Source organism: Sitodiplosis mosellana, unplaced genomic scaffold (assembly GCF_009176505.1).
Source record: "Sitodiplosis mosellana isolate CC-2019 unplaced genomic scaffold, AAFC_SMos_1.0 Smas_scaffold_2, whole genome shotgun sequence".
NCBI classification, from domain to species: Eukaryota; Metazoa; Arthropoda; class Insecta; order Diptera; family Cecidomyiidae; genus Sitodiplosis; species Sitodiplosis mosellana.
In genome coordinates this window covers 2,078,242-2,100,867 of record NW_022595245.1, presented here as the reverse complement: position 1 = coordinate 2,100,867, position 22,626 = coordinate 2,078,242, and the positions used below count along the sequence as shown (strand labels likewise).

The window sequence follows — 22,626 nt, the reverse complement described above, 5'->3', positions numbered from 1 at the left end:
CGAGACTTGTTTAGTATTTGGTTCACAATGGGCTATCGCATATCATCTATCCACTTTAGTGGATAAATGGCTGAAAATTAAAATAATTGGTGTCAGAAAAGTTCATCAATGGATCACAAACATTAGAGAACTTGTTATCTAGGTAAAGCAGACCATTAGCCGATACGGATCTAATGTAACGTAAATACACACACAGAGGGCGATTCAAGTGTATATGGTCTCGGTGGAAATTATTGATGTTTGCGCAGCACAATAATTTGGTTTGTAATACTCCGAACGTTTGTGCTGGTGCTGCAAAATTCGAACCCTTTAAAGTAACGGACGACGGAGAAGGATGAATTACTGTGTACGGTGCCGTGGCGATGCCGTACATGCAGAACGCAAAAATATGTGAGCAAAGACTATGAGTAATATGGTACGAAGTGTCGTGTTTCATGTACCCATTCATTGTTTACAAGATAGTGAATATTTATGTGTTTGAAGCATCGAATATGCGGCGGGCGACGACGATGAGCGTACACGAAAAACCCAAATCGCATCTGAATATTATATATGAAATTTATTTTATTCGAGGCGAGAATCTTTTCACATGGCGAGAGAACAAACACACACACACACACCAAGTGCACTTGGGTTCTTGTGCTCTCGGCAGCACAAATGCCGAGGAGCATCGATTATCCAGAGCACATAAATATTACAAACAGCTGCTCGTTACCGAAATTCAATGCATCTGTGCAGGCTGAAACGAAGCGCATTTTCGAATCATTCCATGCAAAACCATAGAGAGAGAAAAGCGACTTGGTTGAGAGCGGTACAAAGCACACGGGCACACACACACGATATCTGCATGTAAATGCTGGCATCTATTACAAGCCATGTGATGATAAACTATTCTTTAATAAGCTTTTAAAATCGCCGCTTGTTGTACTATTATTATGGCTATGTTAGAGCTGTCATGTTCACTCACTCTCTTTCTCCTCTCTATCCGGCACACTCGACTCAACACATAGCTTTATGTGCATTGTCTTCTTATCATTTGCATTGTGTTGTGTTGTGTTGCTGTGCGGCTGGCCAGCATCTCTTGCTCTCACTCGCATGGTGTGTTTAGTGTGTTCGTTGCGAAAGAACGTGGGATTGGTTAGTGCCAACAGCAAAACCATTTTATACATGACTCTTCAATCGAAACATGCACAAGCTCAAGCTCAAGCACATACACCACACCTTCAACAGTGTTATAGGTTTTGCTTTTGATTTCCTCTGTGCTCGATGCCACTTCAACACAGCTCCGATACACACACACACATACACAGCCCATAATGACGATATGAAACACTCAAAAACCCAAACAATCATCTATATTATGCTGTTATTCAATGCTGATTCAGTTAGCAGCAGCCACAACAACAATAACAGCAGCAGCCGTAGCAGCATGATGCTGCTAGCATCATCTCATCCGATGTGTCTGCTTTAAATTGTCATGCATATAGTGGCACTATTTCACATACACACTCACTCACTCGTATCGGTCGGTCCAATGAGCGCTTAGAGCATCTCTATTTCACATTATCTGCCACACTACAAAGTGCTGAATACATGGCAAGCATCAAATTCCAGTGACTGCACGCCAAAAAAAGAGAGACGGAAAAAACAGACACACTCACACACACACACACCAACGGACAACTAAATATAGATGACAGGAAATAAGGAGCTCGATCATTGACAGAGTGCTGCAAGCATTGTTCAAAGATCTCTCGATTGATAGTTTATATTAAAATATTTTGCATGTATTTTTTCCTCGTTCGACAGCTGCCTTTCTAGCTGAATTGAGTTTTTGACCGACATATCGAGTGCCATTGAGTATGGCAGTCTGTTAGTGTTGGACTGAATTTAATATAAATCACATTGTTTCCAAAGATCCAATTATTCACATACATACACACTACTCCTAAGATGTGACCGATTTCCCAGTGTAGTAATTTTCATTTGCGGTGCCAATGCTCATGTACATTTCACTTGCAAACGATGCGATTTTCTTAAATGTCTACCACTTATTTCACCATGTAGGTAATTTAAATAGCCACACTCTTCGAATACACACGCATTGGTTAATATTTCAAATGCCTTTTACTTCTGTGTAACGAACGAGGTGAACTTCTCGAACTGAGCTTGATGGGCTCGGTACAAGGAAATGACGTTCGAAAACGGAGCATCTCGAACAACTATTGTAACTATTCTTCACCGCCTGACATCATCGCATGTGACACATGTTAGAGAGATAAAAAAGTTTGTGTTCGTGGTTTTCACTCGTTCTTTCCATCGTATTCTCTCTCTCTCTCTCTCATTTGTTCTCCATTTTGCTCTCACCCTTTCTCTCTTCTGTGCCCTATTTCGCTCCCCTCTCTTACTATCTATCTGTGACATTTTTTCCCCATATTAATTCAAAACTCAAACGAAACAAAAAGTTGAGTTGACTTTATCTGCAGCTCGATTATTAACATATGGAGTTTGGGTAAAACCGTATTTTGAACATGACATTGTGTGGTGTCGTGTGTGCTGCGGAAAATTTTGCCGATACTAATTTACAAAACCTGCGAGAATGTAATAAAAATAACAGAACATTGTTGTTCTTCTCACATGTCTCGACGGTGTTTTTTAGACAACTCACACACACATTTTTCGCAGCATTTAGTTTGCTCTGTGTGTTGGATCAGGAATTGCAATAACTCCAACCGGTTGACTGAGACGATGTAAAGTCAGCAAGTGGATGTAAATTAGAGTGAGACAAGAGAGAGAGACAAGACCGGAATGTCTCTACATATAGAGCGAGAGGCATCAAATCATAAACTAAAAGCCTGATACATATTAAAACTTTTGTTTGGTTATCCACTTTCGAAAAGCCAAAACACAAACAAGTCCAATCAACTACAACAACAACAATGCAAACAAATTTTCTGTTTTATATGTCAAACAAACGCCAGAGCAATCTTAGCTACGTCGAAGTAAATATTAAATTTGGATGTTGCCTGCTTGTGCTTTGTGGGCATAAAATGTTCGTCACCGTTGTCGCGTGCGCACTCACAATCTTTTGTGCTCGATGTTGTCATCAAAGCATTTTGTGAGTGTGTGTGTTTGTGTGCACTGTAATAATGTGCTCGTTTGGTCCATCGTCATCATCATCATCATCATCATCATCATCATCGTCACTAGCCATTGAGCACAGCAATTGCTGTTGTTTATCATCCAATTTATTCACATTCACTTTGAATTATTAAATGGCACACTTTCTTATCAATTATAAAGCCATTTCCTTCCATTTGAATCACATCAAAAAGTTTTCAATTTAAATGAACGAATGAATGTTTTGTAATCAAATTAATTTAAATTTTCTTGGAATTCATTTGTTTGCCATTTTCACAAAATCACATTTTTCATACAAAATTTATGTTGTTTAATAAACAATGTTTAAACAAAATATTTACAAAATGGATTTTTTGAATTGGACGCAAAAATAGATGCAAATCGAGGGAATAAAATATTATTCCGGTTACCCATGCCTGGGTTCCAACATATTTTCAATTCGGAAACAGTTATAGATTGAACAAAACTGATGAGCGGGGAAAAATCCAATTAACAAAAACAAATATGCATCGAAAATCACTGACATGCACTGAACGTGACAATAATTTTTCTATTGATGTTCACATACATTTTATTGTGATTGTTTTTCGACGCGTGTTTGAGTGCTAGTCGAAATTTTGTTTGTATATTGAACAATGTGGACAGATTGAATGACAACGAAAATCACATTGTCTCTATTTAGCTCATGGAATTTGGGGTGGGCATGTGAATTGTTTGCTTTTTACGCCAAGCCGAAATAAATTGGAATAAAATTTTCAAAACACAGTTCAACAACCATCACCGCCACCACCATACCACCATGAACATCAACAACAGCAGTTGGAATAGGATGAGGAAGCGAAGAAGGAAAAAAAAGCAACAAGAGTAAAGCCCATGTTTTCATGCAACAGTAGCTAAATTCTTGTTCAACATATATATCCACGAATTTTGACATTATTTTCCATACTGCGATAAAAGCCTATATAAACAATGTTATTATATTTGACAATATTTGACTCGATGTCAATTACGATGTGGCAGCGCCACCTATAGAGATTCCTTATTAAAATAAGTGGAACTATTGAGTGCGTGCACCATATCGCACGTAAATTTTCAATATGGCAGCGCCCATAGAATTGAAAAGTTAACCGATTTCATAGTCGCAAATTATCGCTGTACGTTATTTTCGCTTGGCAACTGTTTTCATGTGTGGATTGACGTTCCGATTTTTTGTTTTGTTTTCTCTTTGCAAAATAATTTCCTACAAAATCTATATAGCATTTCATTGTGATGTAATGACGTATACACGTGTTCAATATAATCCTTGTTGACAAAATAATTTGTTGTTTCCTGTTGAATCCGAAAATGTTGTTTGGCCAAATGAAGCGTAAATTTTTGAAGCCGCACGAACTTTTGCTCGCATCCACCGAAAAAGAAAAAAGTCTTGGTGTAAAATTGATGAAAACTTCGTGTGATTTTGAAGGGCCGTAAAGGCAACGTGAGATGAAATGAGGTGTGGCGTAGTGAGATGAGGTGACAACAGATCGACAATGAGTACCTTCGTCAAAATTACAGCGAAAACGACAAACACATTTTCAATTTTTTCGCTCAAGATTTCGGCATCTTTAGTCTTGCTGTGGGTCCTCCCATTGCGAGTGTTTGTTCTGGGGCTCACTCTCTCAATGTGTGTATTTTGGTTTGTGTACGACCGTCAACAGTATTGATAACGATGATAAAGTGAATTCAAAACGTCGTTCACGACATGATAAATTGCCGAACGAAGAAAAGGTGAAAATGCGCTTTACCCTGCTTATCAGCACGGAAAGCACAAAGTTTTTTCTCACACCTCGCCAACGTGAATGATGCAAAATAAACAAATAATGAAATAGACCGAAGCGAAACCGATGCAGAAAAGAACTGCCGAACGAAATTTCGACACACGAAGCCGACTTTGCGAACACGGTGGATTCGTGTAAATACTTACGAAATATGATTATTTCGGTTGCGATAAATGGCCAAGTTTGTTTGACATGGCAAATAAACGTGCCAAATTCTCGGTATGATGCTATTCCGTGTTTCTGTCATTTGAATTGTAAATTTTATTTCTTCTTTTTTATCAGGAGTTGAAGCGTAATTGGATTCATTTGGTTGAAGAGTTAGCCGTAAAAATGCCGTCCCACAAAACACAAAAAGTCACGATTAAATGTGAAATTCGTCATATAAAAGGCGGAAAAAGTTATATGTACCTATAATTTTTTCAAATAAAATATGGATGACCCGTGTTGTGCTTTATCACACATTTCAAACCGGGAATAAACTTCCCGCCACAATCCTGATTATTCTGGGAAGTTTTTTTCTGTGTGTTATCACGGATTGCATATATTTATCTTCGAAATTGTCACTTAAATCAAACGAATAAACTTTGTGTGAACGGAGTTACGATTTGTGGCGGCTGCATTGCCGCATTTTGGAGATAGAGGAAAAGCGGAAACAGAAGCTCAAGCGTAAAATAACCTTCTTCTTCTTCGCATTCAAATGGCGATTCCCAACAGATGAAAATGCCTACAAGTTATTCCCACAAGCCCAATAAGTCATTTCGATGCATAAACAAAATTAGATCCCGATTGTCGACTGCTTACCACTCACTTGTATCTTATCTTCAGCATCTCTCTCGCCTTCGTTCGCAGCGAGTAACTCACATATGTATGAAATTCCAGCAGTACACAAAGCCGAAATGGCTAATGCATCTCTCGTTTGAACGAGCATCTGATACGGTTTTAGGCTGGGTGTGTGTGTGTGTGTGTGCAAAAAACGGCCAATAGTGCATAAAATCACTTTAAAATGTGTGTAAAGTATGTAAGCTCATATATTTGCGGCGCTTTATTTATCTTCCAATGACAAATGGAACGTCATTAATTTACTGGTGTGTTATAGGATATCACCGTAATTCATGTTTGCCTGCCGTTACTGCTGCCTTTGCAGTTGCCGTAGTAAAACCCCGTTACAAACCGTTCGATTCGCCGGAGGAGTAGAGCAAGAGAGTGAGAGAGAGAGAGATAGTGAGCGGCACAACGCTCGGTTTACGAAAATAGCCAAAACCGATAACAACCGCAAAATAAATATTTTATGCTACGTGTTTCGTTTTTGGATATTGGGGCGCTTTTCTATAGACGCAGTACGGCCTAAGCCATACGCAGCGGCACATACACGCACACACCCAACCACCACATCAAACGGAGAAAAACACGTTACACAATATTAGCGACCGCAATGCTGGGGCTAACTTAAATAACCCATGTCATGTAATTAATTGAGCTTTTCAGTGGTTTGACTCGGCATGGTGTGTGTGTGTTTGAAAAATATGGACCTCTGCCGTGCGAATCGAATTTACTAAAGAGAGACAGACGATGAGTGGCTGGCGAAAAACGATCGACTTTATTTCAAAGAATCCACTCGTTTTACCATGTATGCGCTTAATCAATTTGAAGCATACCGACCAATTTTGGAGCGTACCAACGGTATTTTTAAGGGCATTCCTAACCATATTTTCACGCAATGAAATTAAATCGACCAAAATACGTTATTTGTGGTTTTGAACTTTTTAATTGCACCGTTAATTTTAAGTGAATAGAACCGCTCCCTTTGCCATTCCGCACATTTTTCGGAATAGACAAAGCGAGCCGTGATTAGTAATGAAATGTTTCAAAATATGGGTATGCCTATGTAACACCCAAAGTACATGTACTCTGATTTTGATGGTACACAATTTATATGTCTTTCGTCATTTTTGTCTGCTTTAACAACGCAAAATGTGAAACAATACGGCTGACTCGGGCTAAATTCCAGTGCTGCTGCAACGCAGTGTCAAAAGTAATATTTCTATTCGATTTGACGTTGCAAAAATAATTGAAACATATTTGAAAATGGGATCAAACGAAGCGCACGCCAGTAACAAATGGTATGCAAAGAAGTGCAGAGAAAGCGAGAAAAAAAAACGACGGCGAAGCACACAATTGAAAAGTTGCCGTGACGACGTAATTGCATACGATAAAAAGCAGAAAATGCGTATGGCATTTGGTGCTCTCTGGAGCTGAATAGCATTCTTTGGCCGTCACCTCAAGCTGTATGCTCATTAAAGTCAAATTGTTCTTATTTTTCGTATTTCACAGCGAATTTTCCTGGGCTTTTTTTTCTCCCCGTCATTGGCAAAGTCATTTTTTTCACGCGCTCACTTGTGCTCGCTCGCCAAGATTTGCTTCCTTATTTTTAATTTTCGCATTGTTCATTTCACTGTCCGTTCTCTTGATTCGGTTGACGTAGCAAGAGAACAACGGTGGTGGCGACGGCAGTAATAGAAGCGTGATGATGATGATGAATTTCTTTCGAGATTTTCACCGAAACTTGCGACAAAAAGATGCCAACTTTTTTCACTCTGCTGTTGTATTTCGACACGAGAGAGAATGAGACAACCGACGAAAAAAAAATTGCAGCTTTTAATGCTAGTTAGCTTCAATGAAAAATAGACACGCGCTGCAAGTTTGAGTGGCAAAACGGCTGATTTGACTAATTTGACTTTGAAACTGAGCAATGTTCGGAGCTCAATGAATGCTCGCTCGTTCGCTTGCTCCTTGTTTGTGCACTCTAGTATGCTTGTGTGCACACCATATTAATCACTGCAAAAGATTTCGTAAACTCTCAACTTTTTTCCCATTGTACATAGCACAAGAGGCCGAAATTTTTCATTTCCCATTTAAGTCAATTTGTCGGAATCATCTACTCTTCTACTTCTGGGGTAAAAATGAAAAGGAAGAAAAAGTCGGCATGGCCTAATTGGCCGAGCTTACTAATTAAAATGTTCATCAATCAAAATGATTTTCAAGGGAAAAATGGCGGAAAATCCGCTTGCGCAAAGTAAGTGCAATGACACAAAGCCAAAATATGAAACGTGCCCGTTTAATTATTCATTCTTAACTTCAGCATGAAACATTGAATATTAATTTCGATAAAGTACGGCATTGCCGGAATAAAAGTATCAATTGAACGCAAATGCTGTGAGTAAACAAACGCTGTCGGGTGCGAAGTTAATCGAAACATTTTCGAAAATAAAATGTGCGATTTAAAAGGGGCAGCCACCGAAAAACGACTTTTATGATGTCTGTGTTTGCCTTGGTGATTCGACGGCCCACTTTCTTTATAAATATATGGTAAAGCAATCGGAGAAAAGAGGAAAGGCCGACGATGAATTTAATGCATACGATCACATCGCCGACTGAAACTGTATCAGACGCCAAATATGTCTTCTTATAAAATATTCAAAAGCATTAACCGAATGGATATATACACGCTGATGCGTAGTGGACACAGTGCCATCAAATGGACAAAACAGCTGAAAATAGCAGGCAAAATGCGAGACAATTCGCGATAAGTGGACGATATGATGACTTTGTTTAGACAAACATATTTTCTCGTTCGTGATGCATCAAACATTTGAAAACTACGTAAAAAAAAATATTTATTCCCAAATACTATAGGCGGCTTTCGATCAAAATGTTCTCTATCTCTCTATCTCTCTCGGCATTCCGTTATTCATACGCAGGCGAAATGGATGGTAAACGGAATGTTAAATGCCGTGCTCTTAGCACAAGTCACCATTTCATTTTATGGCTGTTGTTAAACAATTGTTTAGAACGAATAGACTGTAATATAGAAGATGAATTGTATTATGAAAAAGAGAGAGAAACGGCGAAACTCACACAGAGAGAGATACGTTGACTCTCGCATCGCTGGAAGATTTGATTAATGCGTATAATGTACCAAGTTGGTCCGATACATCTATTTAGCCACTTGAAGCTCTTGAGTTTTTTTCATTTTCGACAAAAGTATCTTATTATGCTTGGCAAAAATTCATAAATCTCTCTCTCACTCTCTTTTACCATGTTCAATCCAATAGAAATGTGTGCGCTTTTACTCTCTTCCACTATGCCATAACGATCGTATGCGTGTGTGTGTGTGCATGGGTGATTTTCCTTTTCATGCCATTCATCCCGTATAATAAATTCACCATATTGCCCTCCAAAAAGCTCAAGAAATATGTTGTTCATCAGTGTTTTGATGCCGTGTTGCGTTAATAGAATTACAATTTCATTTACGGGCAAAGCGCTAGATAATTGCTTTTATAATTAACACACGGCAGAAACTCATCAAATGATATCATTGACATGCCTACGAATCTCTCTCTTGGCAAACGCGCCGTCAACGATTGGTGCGAATTAGCTGAAATTATAATAGAATTAGCCCGCGCGCGGTGCTTTTCATCTCGTCGTCAACCTTTTCAACGAAGCATACACACCAATTTTTTCCCCTTGTTTCTATTCGCGCTCGGTGTGGATGTAAATGATTCCGTTATTCACAAGGCGATTCACACAGTTGGTGATGCAATTTCTGCGAGAGAGAAAAAACAACATTGCCATTATGGAAAATGAGAGAAAAACGCGCATCAAAGCCAAGCTTAGCTTGACAAGTGTGTCTTTCGACATCCACACCGTGGCTTTTGTAGTACTCGAATTTAATTAAGTCATTTGATCATGATGTTGTCAGGTTTGAGTTTGGCTAAAACGAATTGCACGTGCATCACATCAAAGTACACATCCGCTGAAATTAGTCGGTTGTTTTGCAACAGCATCTAGCAGAAGTTATCCACTTCAATTTATGTCGCTCGGTGGTATCTTTTACTGTTGTTTCATTCCCGATGAGAGTGAAAAAAATCGGTCTGTTTGAACGAAACCATTTAGCGCAAGCTGACAGAAAATAAGTCGAAAACTAGATTTGAAACAGCAGTTGTGAATAGCACGCACAAATAAATTGTTCGATGAAGCAGCTAACAGAAATGAGATAAGTAAAATTCCTGTTTGCATCATGATTATATGTGAGATGGGTTTGTGGTGGGAGAGAGAGAGCGAGCACGAGAAAAAGAAAACAGCAAATACGTTGGCTTTTCACACGTAATCAACATAAATACTTGCCAACATACATCGTCACATTTGTGCTGCTGCTGCTCCTATTGCTGCTGGTGTTGAAATTATGACGACGGATGCTGACTCAACTGAATGAAGTGAGAGAGCTATGACACGGGACTTTAGTGCACACATACGGACTGAAATGATAAAATAGAGCTCGGAGAAGAGTGAGGGTGACGGTGGGGACGACAAAAAAAACTAGTATCAGGGAAAATAAAGCGCTTTCGCACCGCACATATGTGCACGCAAATGCTCCACACAATGTAATTGAATTTTATTTCAATTTCGCATTCGCAAACATACACACATGCACACCAAATAGCAGTGAATATAAAAATAAAGCTCGGGAAAAGATTGTATTGTACATTTTTTGTGTTCTTTCGTTCGTTCTAGTTTTGGTTCCGGAGTCAGTCGTTGTCTATATATTGTCAAATGACATTAGGTTTTGTGCTTTAAAATGAGAAACGCTGATTTCAACGACAAGACAAAAGCAGCAGCAGCAACGAGCACATGCTCCGTAAAATACCAGTTCGACAAAATGACGATGGGTGAACAGTATTACCGTCAAAATAGAGACGATGACAGAGAGATGCGAACAAAGTAGACAAAAACCGATGATTGTGATGATGACAAGCTTTCAAAAAAACGAGCGACATTGAGTACAGTGGGTAAGAGAATGGCACATATACCCACAGAGCGGCGTGTGTGTGTGTGTGTCGTTTGGCAAAAACTCAATTTTCTTATTTGATTTAAAAAAAAAAAAAGAAAGAAAAAGGAAAGCGAGAATACGTGAATAAATGAAAGCCAAAAAGCATCAACGGTCGAGTAAAATGATTCCATCACCAACAACAACAGCAATCATCTGTTTTTGAACAACACGGTCGATCGAAGCCAACGAGACCAAAATTGAATGAAATTCTCATTCCGTTCGGCATAAGCAGACAAATATCCATACATACACAAATATTTGTCGGCATATTTTCACCATTTTCGGCCTCAAATTTCGTTGGGTACGCGTTTTTTGCTTCTTCGCTCAGATCACACAAAAAAAAAATCCTAGCTAATTTGAGCTTGTATGCCTGCTATCAAAATGAAAGATATCCCATCAAAAAGTTAGATAGAAGCAAAAAAAAGCTGAACAAAATGCGAGCGAATCCGCACTTACGTCTATTTTCGCTTCGGCAACGCACATTGCGTTGCCACTCGCATTTTTATCTCTCTCTTCGCAAAGCTACACCAAAATGTACGCAACAACAACAAAAAAAACACATCAAAGAACTGTACGCATTCGTATTACCATATAAATTCTTTCTCTTTGTTTGAGTGCGAACTTCTAACGAGTCGACCGATATCTCGTTATTCTCTCTCCCACTCCCTCCTCCACTCTCACTCTCTCTCTCTATCTCCCGTTCGTATGCAAAATTCCGAAATTTTATCTTGCATATGAGCTAGGAATGCATTGCCGGAAGTAAAACACCAAACAAACTTCGACACGAACACTTTCAATTTTCCAGATTTAAAGAATAATGATCTTCGTTAGGTATTTTTTCGGAGGATTTTTGGTTTCGTTCCTAAAGCCAATGCTTAGAAGTAAAATGAAGTCAATATATTTTTGTAAGCATAAAACTTTTGAACTCCCAAAAGGTGTTGCGATATAGCATACTACACACAGTTTATCGACTTTTCTCGTTAAACATTCAACAAGCCATGATTCACTTATATCGGCATGTTTTCAATGGGGAATACTAAACTGTGAGACTAATCAAAAACGATACCAACACTTAACCAACGACGACCGACGACCGACGACCGACGACCGACGACCGACGAAACAAAATATAAATATTTACAAAATGATTCCGATACAAAATTGCATGAGTTTAATTGACAAAATATACGTACGTTTTCAGTTTTATGTCTCTTCGTGTAGACTTTGTTTATTCTCAACTCACTTTCGATTGGAATATGTGCGAATCCGGTTTGTTCCGGCTTCGATATTTTATTTTTCATTCAACAGAAATGGCAAAATAACAAATGCTGTTAACTGTTTAATCGATTTTTCACTCTCTTTCTCTTGATTTTATTTTTCAGCGTTACTTTTTTCTTCGCTTGTTTTTGCTATCAATCTGATATTCGTTATCATTCACAATTTGCTTCACTTGCGAAAAAAATCAATCGACAACGGGGTATTTTGTCATCAATTCATTTACACAATATCCAATTAAACACCTGGATGTATTTATAAGCTTTTTTCTGTCGCTATTTTGCACATTTGATAAAAAAAAAAATTTTCATTTCATCTCTTTTTGAACAAGCACAATTCAACGTTTTGCAATCGCAATTAACGGAAATTCTCTTGGAAACAAGTCCACACTCAATGTTTCAATGTTGAACACCGAAAAAAAAACAATCCATTCACATGGACACAGAATCACACTTTTTGGATTCAATTGTTATCTTTTTGTTCGCCTTTAACTATCGAGTTTCTCAACTTAAATCGTCAATTAATTTTCCAATTCAAATGCAAATGATTAAATCTTTGTTCTGTTTTATTCGCAAAATTCATGCCTATCGCTGCTGCTGCTGCTGCTGTATTTTCCTCTCGTTCACGCTACAGGAACGTTAAAAGGGCAGTCGGCACATAAAAAAATGAAAATTCGTTCGCACAGTAGAGTACACAATGGGTAAGAGAGCGCGTATGAACATGAGGTTTGGCCGCATTGACATCAACTGAATCACTATTGCGTGCGATACGAAGCAAAAGTGCACAATGCTCTCTCGCTCAATTCGCATGTGTTCACATCAATGTTGGATGGAATTCGCAATGTTTGTCTAGTGATTCTTTTTTTCTTCTCTCAACAAATATTTTCCCACATCCATGTGCCTATGCTCTGCTGACACACAAACCAAAACGCATTCGTCTCCTCTGCTCTGTGTGCGCGCGCTCGTCGGTTTTCCATTGGAATCGAATTCGCTGCGTTTTTCATTATGGAGCAATTGCCAGTTGATTTTCACCCAAGCATTCCATCGGTAACCAACACGTCTGCATGGTTCCGAGTCGAAAATTTGGCGGCTACACATTCCAAATGGAAGGAGAAGCAAGAAACGTTCCCATTGAAGTGTTTCGAGCCAATGTTTTCGCAATGTTAGCGAGAATTTCCATTTCGCAACGTTTCCCTGGAACGGTTTGCGCTCAGTGCGCATGACCTCATGGAATGGTTCATTCAGTCGGCCAACATATAAATATATTATCGAGACGACGGTGTCTTGTCTCGAGTTTGTTGAAACGATGATGATGCATTGTGTCAGGGCTTTCACGAAATCACATTGCGATGTGTTTTGATGGCAAAAGAAGAACGAGCGCGCATTTTCCAACATGTGATTCACCGTATGAACAACAATTGAATTATGAGAAAATGAAATTTTGAAAGAGAAATCAAAATCCACACGAGTGAAACAGTGAAAAGATTTCTTTGCTCTTGCAATTTCGTGCAACTCACTTTGTCAATGGATTCTATTAAGACTGTTGAAATCCATTTGCAATGTAATAATTCAAATAAAACAGCAGCGTGCTCATCCAAAACAGTTCCCGGTTTGGCTGTTCAGCAAACGCAAGTTGTTTGAAGCAACCTATGTTTGTTTTGTTCTAAATGTGAAATGATTTGCACGAGCAAGCGCTGCAATGAGTGTAAACTCTTGCGTCGGTTTCTTTCGGATGGGCACCATTTTGAAATGCATCACCGGTGGTGATTTACCACATGGCCAATGGCCATCGGCAAACAAGACGCACCAAAATCCAAAAAAAAAATAAGACAAACAAATGGTATGAATTTTGTATTGTGGATGGCGTAATTAATCTTGGTCGGAAAACCAGCTTTGCCATGTTCGCATTTCATTTCTAAATTTTTCACCACAATCGCCAAGAGTGGCATTTTTGGGGTGCAGTAATTATTCGGTATGTGTTCGTTGCAAATATGCGTTTGCGAGCACATGTTTGAAATAAATTTTCCGAGAAGCGGCCACATTGAAATGAAGGGAAAAAAAACCCGAGATACAAACGGCGCACATTCCGAATCGTTTTGTAGTGTAACATCAATTAAACAAGGCGATCACCATTTTAAAGTGCATAACGAGCGAAATCACAATGAATATCCATCCCATGCCGAAGGAAGCAAGCAAGCGAGCAGCACAGCAGTCATTATGACCATGGAAATTGTGAAAAAAATGTGCACGCTATAAAACTATTAGACAATAAGCACATATACACATTTAATACGTTGCGTTGTTGCATGTTGCCCTTGGCTTTACCCGCTCACCGTGAACGAGCAAAAAAAGAACACACAACAAGAATATATATGGCGAGGTAGGGAAGCGCGTGTGATTCACATGAGATGGCTTGAGAATGGAACGGAATTCCGTATATGGCACACACCACGGAGACCGATGAGAATGTCGTCGACCGTTGAGAATATTGTTGGTTGGTGGTGTTGATGTTGCTGCTGCGCGCGTATGGTAAATGCATGTGGTCAGAGTTTACACCATAACAAGAGCACATTACACAACAATCAGTAGCATAAAAATGGCTTATGGAGCAAACGATCGGCATTAACTAGTTGATAAAACGGCGTTAGCATGCTGCGCGCGAACACAATCGACTCAATTTTAACTTCAATCAATTAGGCGAATAGAGTTCGTAATATAAACGAGAGTTGGATCGAAAATGAGACATTTCTGTGGTGAACGATATAATTGACATGTGGTCTCAGCATCACCTCATAATATTTTCTGCGCTCGATTTTCATACAGCTCGCTTTTTATGAATTTTTCCTATTTTCTTTCATTCACTCTGAATTTCCTTTTTTCCCATCATTTTCTCTCTCCAGGTTTTATGTCCACGTGCACGTATTTTTTCTAGCTCAGCTCTATACACCAGCTTCGCACCGATGTGGAAAAAGAATCGAGAGCGTTTAGTATAACAAAACGTTCATCCATAAATGCTATCTGCGTTTTTTTTTTATCGATGTTACTCGCATATAATCTCATAACACAAATCACATGAGGATTTGGCCGAATTTTTGTTCCACTCTCTTTTTTTCCCACCAACAAACCACTGACAAACAATTGCGGCAGCAGAAGAGAGAAAAAAAACCATACCTTCTCAGTGTGTTCTCATTCACTGTGGCTAGAGACGATAACTAACGGTAACATTCATACAAACTACAGCATTAAGATGTTGAATAGAAATGAGGAATCTTTTTTTCTGCTCTCGCGCTCTGTGTTTGCTCGTTCTCAGTATTTGAATTTAGTGTGCTTTGAGCTTTTGTGTATTTTGTGCAAATACCGGAATTTTTATGGGGATTTTTTTTCTCCTTTTCTTCGTGTGTGTCCGTCCATTCGTTTGCCGTGAAATCCAATGGGGGAACCAACAATGCCAATACATTGGGTCAATGTGGATCTACTATCTCTGTGGTGCGCACTTGGTAGTGCTGCATGTTTAAATACACTGAGCTCATATTATAACATTTTACGACCCAGATTTTTATGACATTTCTCGCCTTCGCCGAAAAAATAAAATCAAAGAAAATTCACCGCATCTCCATGAGATTTGTGTTGATGAATTTGTACGCTGGATATTGTTGGATACACACCCCAGCTTTCTTCGGCAAACACACCGCGTTGAATTTTCTACGAAAATTACCATTGGTGCGAGAGATTAGCTAACTGATAATTGGATGGGGTAAATATTGAGTGTCGTTTGTGGTAGCAACATGACGCTATCGCCCGCATATAATCTCTACTTGAAATTGATCGATAAAAACAGTGAAGGTTATTGAAAGAGAATCTGAACTACGGCGACCGATATGTTTGTCTGTCTACAGCATCATCGTTGCTCATGGCAGCCAGGCTGGAAAATCTTCACCACACCATTAAAAATATCGTCATCGGCAGAGCACAAGTGTAAATTGGCATGGTTGAGAGGGCCTCTGACTCTCATTTTCTCTATCTCTCACTCCATCTCTGTTTTCGAAATGAGTTACATGATTATGCGACCGGCTAAAAGCAGGATTACAATATGGAATTATGGATTATGGATTATGGATTTTCCACCACCGAACACAACATCACGTTTGATTGACGCGTTTTTCAAATCTGAATTTTATCATTAAATTTACTTACAAAATAGCAATAGCAATAAAACAAGAGATTTATCAATTGATTGACGAAGCAAACATTGCGAATTTTACCATTAGCAAATAAACACTTTGTCTGAATTCAGGCATAGCCTGCTTTTGTTTTGCCAGCTCATTCTATTTGAATTTCGCCCCATTTTGGGCGAACGAGCAAATATTGTTTGCACTCCATTTCTTTTAAATGAATCCAATTTACTCTGAATTCCAATATAAACTCGCTGCTTTATGCGTCTCAGGCCATAATGTGTTGCTGCATTATCAATTTTGAAATGTATTTGCACTGAAAGTTTGCAAAACTGTTGGCTTTGTTTTTCATTTTCGGTACACATGTTGGAAATTGGGGCACAGTGTTGCTGCTTCGTCACAGGCCACTTGAGTTGCCGACGGTTTTTCGGAGAATTTTTTTCTCTGTCGGCGGGTGATAAGTGCAGCGTTAAGTTCCTGTGAGTATGTAAATAACTATGCGCGATTATTTAATTTTTGTCACATTGTATTCGGGCAAAGTCAGTAGGAAAATTATTCTGAAATGAAGAAGAACGAACGCGAGCGCACACTCGAGCATTGCAACACCAACAATTTAATATTAAAACTTAGTGGCGGAAAATCGTAGCATTCGCGTTGTCTGTACAATGTTACTATGTGAGTGTGTATCTGGTGGAGCGGGTCGGTCGGTTGCATTTGCTGCATTTATAATTTTACAATTTAAAGCACGAAATCGTATGAGCCATGTGCTTCAGTCGCTCTCTCTCTCTTTGCCACTTGTTCTGTTTGCCATTCTTCTCACATTTTCGAATAAGTAAAGCACATTCAATGATCAAAGTGTTGCCACATAGTTGTGCATAGTTAAGTGTTTCACATTTCTACTCTGGTTGTGCTCTCTCTCACTCTCTCTCACTCTCTCTCTCTCTCTCTCTCTCTCTCTCTCTCTCTCTCTCTCTCTCGTTCTTTCACGCTCAGTTGGTCGGAGCACAAGAAAATGTTGTTGCATTTCGCAACCAGAGGCAACGTAACAACTTCCTCTTGCTACTTTTGCACAAAAGAAATCGAACAATTTTATTAAAAAGTTTGGCAACGGCATCTTGCTGGCTGCGTTTGCTTTCATAAATTTTCCCATTATTTTAGTTTCATTATTATTGTATGCGTGTGAATTTGTTTATTTTACGCTTGTCAAAGGGAGATAAAATTACAGAGCTTTCGGTTTCAAAGTTCGTTCGTTCATTTGACCGTTTATGTGTGTTTAACTGAGTTTTGCTTATTTCACCGAAAAATTGCAAAGTTTTTAATTGTGATTGACGCAGTAGAAAAAAGGCATAAATCCGGTATTCGGGTGCACACTACTTGGAATTCAATGCTTTGAGCGTTTTTCGGATGGGATTTGAAGCCATCCGCAGAAAAGTAACAGCATGCAAATTTAACTATAAATTGTCTGCGTAAAGTGCACAGTTAAAGAAGAAAAGAAAATACTAGTCGCAATATATTACAGCTTCAATTTCCGCATAAAAAGGGCTTCTTCTTCTGGTTCTGATCTCGTCTAATTATCCTTTGTTTGTCTTTGTTTGAGCCAAAGATTGGCACGGAAATTTTCAGTCCGACACGATTCATCTGAATTGTAATGAGTTTGCATTGAATATGCGATATATATTACAATATTCCCTGGAAGTTTCGCCAGCATCAGCGCAGCACTGTAGTAAAAAGTTAACTGTGGAATGAGATCAAATGATTTTTTTGTTGCAGTTGTTCTCATGCATGACTAAGCTCAAAAAGATGTAGATGAGCAGCAACAAAAACACGATGTGCGAATTCAGGTGGTTTGAGGAAAATTTATTCGTGTTGTGGCATCAGTTCGACGAGCGAGCGAGCGAGAGAGAGCGAGAGAGAGAGAGAGAGATAGTGAGTAAGTGGATGTGAGAGCAAGTATCTGGGCGAGAAGAGATGTTAATTGGTTTCAGCAACCATAAGGAGCCAGCTGAAATTCGTGTTTTCGCATAATTCATGCAAATTTGAAGGACGGCACCGAAATTATCGCTTGCGATGCCAAAGCCGAAGTTCAGCATGATATCATCTTGAACGAGAAACAAAATGCCGCTGCTGTGTGCAGACACTTCGTGCCTCCTTCGATCCTCAAACACTTACACGCGCGTGAATTATATCGAGAAAGCATTGAAATGGAAAGACAACGGTGCGAATTTTGCACTTTTCACTAACACACATATAGGACGCGAGCGCCTCATTTCTGAACGCGAAAATTTCCACGCTATGCTATAAATTCTCCGTGCCTGCATTAATTAAGATTTATTTCAATTTTATCGTAGTTTGCTCTTGTTTGGAATTAAATGAAAGCATTGGCACTGATAATAATAGTTTTTTTTCTGTTTCATTCCGTTGTTGGTGTCACCGTGAATGTGTGTGTTTGTGCGGAGAAAGTTTGTTTTCGGTCGACATTCGTAATTTTACTCGTTCTCGCCCGTTTATTCAGGTTAATTGGTTCGGGTTTTGCCGTTGCCGGCAAAATGTATCGACACCATGATTTATGCAATCTCTAGCGGAAGCACTCCTTTTTTCACCCTATGCACGCTCCGTGTTGTATCATGTTCACTTTGCACAAACATCATCGAGCATTGATCAAAAACGTTCCACGTAAATCGCATCTTTGCCATCACAAAATCTATACAACGTCTCGTTAAGCATGAACTGTCTGTAGCAATATCAAATTCGATATACATAGCATTTGCTAATTATCTCTCTACTTCTTGTAGACATCGAAAATACAGCCGTGACGATAAGAAGATTACTACTCAGTGCAATGCTTACTACGGTAGCGCGCACGATTTTCCATTCCAAGAATGGGAATGATGTATTTTGCGCGCACTGTAAACACAGACACATTCACAAAATTGAATCAAAGTAGATTAAAATGTATCCGTTGTATGTGCTCTCACCTGCTCGGTGTGTCGTCTGTGTGTGTCTCTCTCTCTCTCTCTCTGCATCTCATTGCGAATAGTGAAAATTTAATGGAGAGCAAAAAGCGATACGACACGGTAGAACGATACTTTTCCTTTTCTTCATTAAATTTACATAATGTGCGCTCATGAGCTGGTGTTTTTTTCGTGTTGCTCACGTTTTTGCATCGTTTGATAAAATGCAGAAATGTCTGAGTTTGATTCCTTTCCCAGACGTTTTAAGACGAAATAATTCCGATTTGTAAGTCGGCTTTCGACATTTTATACATTTTATGCGTTCATTTTCCAACAAGGGAAGAAGACCCTTTATGCATTCGTTTTTATTACGCCAGTTTTGCGATAATTAAAATTGAAGATGTTGAAGGAAAAAAAGGAATGTAAATATGCATGATGATTATATTCGTCGTATTTATTTTTATTAGCTCGTGAATAATTGATCGACACACTAAATGAATCTGTGCCATGGATGGATTCCCGAATATTTTATTTGCGCGAGGCGGCTTTCGATTGGGAAGCTCAATGATTATGATAATAAAACATTGTAGCAAATGAGCATCAATTAATAAATGGATTTGATGAAAATCCAATATATTCTCTTTAGCTCGAATCGTAAGACTCGTTTGTTTCATTTGAAGCTTACTTCGTCCATGCGAGCTCAATTCCATCAATTAAAATGACCTTCTTCATCTTGCTCAGCAAAAACGCACGCACATGAGAAGAGGAAACGAAAAATAAAAAGAAAGATTCAAGGCAAGCCAAGCCAAATAAAACCAAGTAAATCCATTAAACGCAGCATTTGGATGTATATATTTGGTATTTGCGCGCGCGTATGTGTGTGTTTGTGTTAGCACATCTCTCTCTCTCTCTCTCTCATTCGGCCCATTTGCTAAATATAGTCAAACACAAATTTGTCTTCATTAATCACACACAAATAAACCCTTTTTGACCATCTATCTCACTTAATAAATGTAATAAAACAGTGAAATATAATATTTGGGCAATGGTTCTCTCTCTCTCTCTCTTTCTGTGTGTGTGTGTGGTTGCGTGTGCTGTTCCTCATTCTCCATCTTTTTAATGCATATAAAGCATTTTCCTTTTGACAAACATTCTTTCTTTTGCGTATATCATAATAAAGCCGAAATGAATTTGTCGTTTGGTTGTGGCTGCTGATGCTGCTGTTGCTGTTGCTGTTGCTTGATCGTGCCACGATTCGATGAACATTTCCCGAAAATAAAGTCCAGTTCGTTTTTTGAACGAGCCATTTTTCACCATACATGGCTTTCCAAACACGTATTTGTAACAGCACCATTTTATGCGTCGTAATGCTGACGGATAAGTGGATAAATTGGTAAAAGTCAAAATTCAAATGTGTATACAATGCATATAGACATAGTCGCATTACTTCCATTTCTTCCTCAGTGTGCGTGTGTATTTGTGTCGTTCTTTCATTCAGTCTCTGTCCTTTCAGTCTTTGGCGGCCACATTTGCCGAACTGCACATTCATCTCGTCTTATGATTGGATACTTTTCCTATGGTTGCTTCTTATAATAACTATAGCGTTTTTTTTCTCCCACTGCTTGCCACCATCGTTCGAGAGCTGGTTTGATGTATGGTGATCCAGTGCGATAAAAAGGAAAACCGCTTTGTTTAACTGACAAATTGCCATGAACCAAAACATGCACCAACTTATAAAATGCGCGCTGATGAAAAATTAGTGTTGAGAAATAAAATGACGCGTTCCGGTCATTCCAAACGGTTGTGCATGGGCGCACAAGAAAAATAACGGCAAATGCCACAAACGAACGCGTTCTGTGTCTCATTCACTCTCTTGCTCTCTTCCACCGAAAACGAAAGTAGCCATTGTACACGGTCATCATTAGACAGATCAAAAATTGCCAAAGGCTAGCGCGCATTGCGCAAATTTTTACACAAACACTCACCAGTCAGGCACTGTTTGCATGTGCCGAGTCGAGAGAAAAAAGCGAGTGAACATAATAGAGATAAATGGCCATGAATGGCAGAACGATCCTCTCAAATGGACATATTTAGTGTGTGCATTTTCGCCCCGTCAAAGATGTATATTCATTTTGACAAATGCCCAATTAAATAAAAATGTAGATTATGTGTATGGGTTTTTTTTGGACTTTGTCTGCATCACCATGACATCACAAACAGTGGCTTGTAATAGTTTCAAGAAATGAATAAATGCTAATTTGTACTAATTTGTACATGCATATTAATTGAAAATTTTCCGGTCCTGGTCATTTGTGACTTGTGTATTTAAAATTTTTGCGCAAACACAAACCGTCCGTCGTCTCCCTCATTCTCCATCGGGGATGCTGGGCCAAATAGAGTAAAACTATCTGTAAAATCCAATGAAAACATTGAATTGCTCAAAGCATAAAAGTTTTCGCTCGATTGAGGAAACGCAGATGGAGAGGAGACTTGGAGAGAGTATGACTGAATCGGAGAATTTGAACGTCAGCGCAAAACGAATGCAAACAAAATTTGAATCAAGTCTTTTTGGAACATGAAAAGTTATACTCACGATGCAAACTACTTATTCTTGGACACATTCTTTTTCTCTCTTGTTGTATTTCGAATTCGTCGGCGTTTGAATAAATTCCGTCTGTTTTGTGAGTCTGTTCTGAAAGGTTTCGTTCCAATTTTTTTTAGTTGGTTTTGTAGTAAATGCAACTGTCAAACAATGCACTAAAGAATTGAGAACTGGTAATGAAGCCCAGTTCTAATTTCAACGGGATTTTTTTTTCTCCTCATGCAATTGTCTGCGAAGAATGTTTTGCGCTTGCAATTTTCATGGTGCAAGAGTACACATTTCACTTCAAAAAGTGGTTCAACAAATAGATGGTAAAAAGATTGTGTGTGAGATTATTTTTACCATGGCCGCTGCAGAAAAAAAAAACTTCGCAGCGTTGTTCAGGCAACCAAGACAAGGTATTTCAAATTAAATTAATTCATAAGTATTCTTTGAATTTAATATTGTTTGTTTGCTGATTTCGTTAGAAGATTCGCTCCCGTTGTGTGTGTGTGTGTGTTTGTGTGTGTTTAGTTACTTTGGGGTATTTATAGTACTACCGCATCAAAGCAATATCTTACGCTGTGTTGGCGCGGTCTGCGTGTGTCTCCTGTTTTGGACTGAATGAAGAAATGATATAAACAAACAGATAACAAACGAAGCACAAAATTAAATAAACTAGCAGCAAAAAATGACTGAAACCAGACGAAAGAGGGAGCAAGGAAAGAGAATTCGGTGTGTATGAGGGTGTGGGGCAGAAAGAGAGTGAGTGTGAGGGAAAAAAAGTGAGAATGAAAAAAGAA

At 38.8% G+C, this 22,626-nt stretch overlaps 1 protein-coding gene across 13 annotated transcripts in view; it reads right to left on the bottom strand.

Moving 5' to 3' along the window:
- The window catches only part of LOC129565429 (neural-cadherin), a 261,698-nt gene that overhangs the window by 176,931 nt on the left and 62,141 nt on the right, over positions 1–22,626 (bottom strand). For 3 of the 13 annotated variants that reach the window (XM_055440345.1, XM_055440346.1, XM_055440348.1), the window contains exon 1: positions 12,039–21,168. The exons of the other annotated variants lie outside the window; for them this stretch is intronic. The gene's annotated coding sequence lies outside the window, so the exon portion shown is untranslated. Of the gene's footprint in view, positions 1–12,038; positions 21,169–22,626 lie in introns of those variants that run through there. 13 annotated transcript variants of the gene reach the window in all.